The sequence below is a fragment of the Numenius arquata genome, chromosome 9 (genome assembly GCF_964106895.1).
Source record: "Numenius arquata chromosome 9, bNumArq3.hap1.1, whole genome shotgun sequence".
In the NCBI taxonomy this organism is placed as follows: domain Eukaryota; kingdom Metazoa; phylum Chordata; class Aves; order Charadriiformes; family Scolopacidae; genus Numenius; species Numenius arquata.
This window is the reverse complement of record NC_133584.1, coordinates 44,287,725-44,292,844: the sequence shown is the minus strand read 5'-3', so window position 1 is coordinate 44,292,844 and position 5,120 is coordinate 44,287,725.

Sequence of the window (5,120 nt, the reverse complement as noted above, 5' to 3'; positions counted from 1 at the left end):
TCCCTTCTGCAGTCAATTAGTTCTTGTTGTGCCACCAGAGTAATTTTAAATAATTTTGATTTCCTAAGGTGAGAACACAATGGACGCAAAAACTCCCAGGCACTTACATTCAGGTTCAGTGCATGGACTACAAGCATTTGAATAGCTCTTATGGGGCAATATAGAGCTAAGATTTGTAGTTAAAATAAGAAAGTTGTTTATGGCTCTCTAAGCAGGTGATTCAGCTCCATTTCTCCAAGGAGAAACTTTGTACAAGAAGATTCCAGCTTGCAAAGAACATGCACAGCTGTTGGAGGAACTGAGGCAGAGATTGCATCCGGGTGTCACAGTGGTTGAAAGGAGATCTGTTTATAGCTTGTACTATTTGAAATGCACAGTCACAGTTTAGGAACCTTTGCAGAGCCTGAGTTACGTGTTGAAAATATAAAATATTGGTTTCTGGAGCGGTAAACGGTGACTGATAACAGCCAGAAGGTGGGGTCTCTACAGCTTCTTGAGTCATCTGCTCTCATCCTGTAAACTGAGCACAGCTGGACTCAGAGACATCTGTATTAGTTCATCAAACATTCTCAGGGCTGTGCTAACAATTTAATAGTACAGGTGAGCCTGCACCAGTGCTCAGCTGAACATGCAGATGTAGCTGAGACATGTAGCCTATCCTGGGGTAGCAGTCTCTGCCCAAGGTATCTTCCTGAAAAGCCCATGAAAAAGACCTGAATTCAGCATTTTGAGGCACAAAGCCTGTGTCAGTCAAACTAAGTATGTGCTTTGGATTATCCCAAGTAATCTAAATTACCTAATTTAAAATCCAGATTTATAAATCTCACATCACTGTCAAGCCCTTCAATTAATGAAAGTACCCTTGAATTTCATAGCAAATGGAGAGGGACCTGAATTAAAACCTCTAAAAATGTTCTGTACGTGATTAAATTGAAACATCTATGCAGTCTCTGTCATCAGGGATATCTGACCACTTTCTACTCACTACAGCATTGAGAGCCAGCTCTATTCCACAGACTGGAAGCTAACGTCTTGGGTAGATTCATTTACCTCTTTTAAGAATTATTTTAAGGAATTAGCAATACTTCAAGTCTTCATCTTAATAAAAGAAGATAATTTCTGTTTCCTGCTCCAGTGAGGCTACAGCCCATATTGCACCATTTCATTATAGTAAGCCATCACAGCATCACAAATAAAACAACAAATCTTCAGCATATGGAAAATGGTTCTCAGTTTGACAGGACTGAAACAATTTCCCTGTTGAAGGTAGCTGCTCCCTCATGACAAAGAGCGACCATCCTTGGGCTGCTTTGGCTGATGCGTGCAGAAGGGCAGCATCAACGCCTCTGAGCCTCCGTGGGCTGATGGTCTTCCTCACTTGACAGCTGTCTGCCATGGAAATCTCATAGAAGCAGGTGAAGCTCACATGCTGGTTGTAGACCAGACATTGCCCAAGCATCTGAACCATTTCCAAAACAGTTTACCTAGACCTTGGATTCCTGCCGACAGCGGCTGATCCGACGCAGACACCTACCTTGGCACAGTCTTTGTGCATTTTTTTTAAGTCTTTTCTGGTGAAAGATAGATTGGGTTTTGTTGTACAAAGGTTTTTGAGGAGCTGCCTCAGCAGAACCATGCAGTAGTAAATACAAGTGTGACATTTGGTACCTGCTGCTGAAACGGAGGCACAAACATATGATAAAGGGGCTGGCTGATAGATGGGGACATGTTGGGTGCACTATAGTGATAAATTGTTTCCCTGTTATGCCTAGGAGACAGAAGTGATGCACATATGGCGTACTGGCATACTGTCACTTCTGTACTTCCAATGTAGTAGAAAGCTGTGAATCTAACAATTCTTCTTAATTGATAATGCCAGTGCTGGTCAATATTAAAATGACAAAAAGAAATAATGCCTTTGCTCTACATTATTAGTGAATTTTAGACAGGGCCTGATTTCATATTATGACAGTGTCTTTTTGTACGAGGTCCAAACCTTCTAGTCATTATAGATAACTTGGAATGACTTTTTAGGCATTATGCACACTGAAAATACATATCTGATTAGAGACTGGTACTGCAGGGAGTCAGAGTGCAAATACAATGATAATTTCATAAGAAGAATCTGTAAATTTGAGATTTGCCTATGCTGAAAGATTAAAAGGCCTCTTCCATCCTACATCAAGCAGATATCAGCACTCAAGTTTATGAAGTGGGTAGGACTGCATTTGACTGACTTTAACTTCACACTCTGAATTACAATGCAGCATAGAATTAGTCTTTAATGTGAGATGCAGAATATACTGTATCATCCTCACCTTCTCTGTGCCATTACAGAATATTAATAATATTCCATTTTATATGATAATTCAGCACAGAACAGGGATGATTTTCTATATAAGTATTTATATGTTTGAAACCTGCCTTCTAGTTACTTGGTTAGACTACAACCAGTATTGCTAGCTATACTTAATCAATATCCCAGATGCTCTGACTGGAACAAATACCAGTGATGCTGAGAGTAAAAAACAATGTCACTGCCTCACTGCTCGGTGCTGACTCATCAAACAAGATGTATTATTACTCCTGTACCATAACTCACCTTTGTGTTTCACACCACTAATCAAAAAGCTCTGGTTCTTCATGTACTTTCTGAATGAAATAAATATGCTTTTTCTTTCCTTTTCCCTCTCACACATTCCAGTGCAGTATCAATGAGGCAGAAATATTTAGCATATTTCTGGTGCTATGCTGTAATTTTAATTTTTGTGCAGCACGCACAGCATTAGACAGGTGTTTTGAAATGTAAATAAAAAGCAGTGTAGTGTGGGACACAGTACACAAACTGCTGTGGAAGACTCCAGCACAACGAGAAGCGCAACACCTATCTGTTTAATAGGGCGGCAGGCCTGTGTAATGAGCAGAGACGGCTCATTTAAAATCTTTACTACAGCTCTCCAACTGAAATATAAAACACATTCCGAGAAGGCAGGAGGTGGAATAGCAGAGCTCCGGCATAACGTGGAGGGTAGAGCACGACAGCTCAGTAAAAACCCCTCTGTAATGTATATAGGGAGGGTATGACAGGCCTCTTGAAGCAAGGCAGGAGCCAGCAAATAGCAGCGGGCAGCGTTTGCTCTAACAGGCGTGATGCCGAGCTGCCAAGGGGCCGTGTATGTGTCTTAAATGCATGTGCTCTGAGCAGGTTTCTAAGCAAGTTATCCATTTCCAACATTATGTGCCTGTGGTTAAAGGGATTAGCCAGTGGTAATCCAGTTCTGGAGGAGATTAACTTTCAAAAATAAGAGAAAGCTTTTGCAGTGGACACATTTTTGGCTCTGCTGACTTGGGTGGAGTGTTAGGCTGGGTGGGGGAGGGAGAAGGATGAATAACCTCCACCCTCTATTTATCTCCCTACTAGAGGCCTCTACACAACTGTCAAAAAAAGCTTTTATTGTCAGCATATTTTTAGGCCACTTAAGATGACAAAGTGCAGAAACCAGTTAGGCAGCCTTCTATAGAAGGCAAAGCCCTGTGTAAACACAGCTCCAGGCACAAAACTGCCCCTGAGGTAATGAAGACTTCCACCATTGTTCAGTAGCTGTCCTAGAATTAGTAATACATTTATATTGAAAGTTTGATCCTGCCTTCACGTGAGATAGGTTTGCGCAATGTGATTCCACTGCCTTCAGTGATGCTATTTCAGTTGATACTGGTGCAAGCAAAGGTGAAAAGCAAGGAGAAAAGCAAGGAGGTACCAGGTTGCAACAAATAATGTAAACAGCACATTTGATTTCTCTGCATATTGTTATATCTTTCAGCTACTGTTGTCTTGAAAGCTATGTCTGAGCTATGATACGTGAGCTCTTTGGCTTCCCATTAAAACACTATTTCAAATAGCTCTTTAGAAGCTGCTTTCAGTGCTTCAGCCTTTCAGGCAGGACCAGCGCTGATGCTAATGATTTCAGCATCGATGTCTATCCCACAGACCATAGCAGGTCTCTAATTTCATCAAGAGAAAGACTTGGGGGCTTGGCTAATGTCACCAGAAAGCCTCAATGGAATTATGGCTGCAATTGTGAGGGTCTGGAGTATTTCACTTGCTGGACTACAGGACAGGAGTACTATCACTCTGCCGCCTCTCTGCTGCAAAGTCTTACTGAACCATCCTCAGCAGTGTGGGGAGATTAAGCAGAGGATATGTCTGTTCCCCCTTGGTGTCAGTGGAGGTGTGTTCTTGGGTTTTGTAAACCCGACTGAATTAGGGGATGTCCACCTCACCAGCCTGCAGCCTGGGTGAGAGGTGGTTTGGTTGTTAAGGACTGGCTTCCAACTGCAGAGAGAGTCATGGTTAGAGGAACTTTGCTATAGGAACAGGAGGTTAAATTCATTGTATTGGACATTGGGTTTAACCCTGTATGTGCCCACATTTATATTGTCCATATACTGTCAATATTTTTTTAAGACTTCTTGAAGCGGAAGTTGCTTTTTGCCTGTTTCAGCCTCTCGCTCTCTGTGAATGAACTTATTTTTTCTCTCCCCATCTCATAAAGCAAACTTTCTGTGCGCTACTGTTCAGATGGCTAAAGACTTTACTGCATGAAGTCACCAGGACCCTTCTCCTGTTTCTTTCTTCTTGGAGGCTGGAAAACTTATTTCATGTGAAACCAGGACATATGTGCGTGTGCGTATGCTTTGCTGTGCGACAGCTGCAGCTGTACACACCTGGGCAAGACCTGCCAAAAACATAAAGAAACAAAAAAAACCCAAACCCAGCAACAGAAAAAAAAAACAAATCCCAAACAAAATAGTGGTTAAAAAAAAAAAAAAAAAAAGGGCATCAGTGTTACATATTTTCATTAAAATCAGAATACAAAGACATATGGGCAGCACCTGGGTCTGTAGCTGTGACCCCACTCCCCACCCCAGGAACATACTTCCCGCTGTAGGCAGAGGTCAGTGATAATAGCCTTCTCACGTGTTTCTGAAGTTCACCTTCAAATAAAACCTGCCTTCTTTCTCTAGATTCTCAACACACATTCCCTGAAACTTTCTTAGGAATGTTACATTTTGAGGCGCGTTACAATACCTCCTCTGGCCTCCTCCCACCCCCCCAGCAC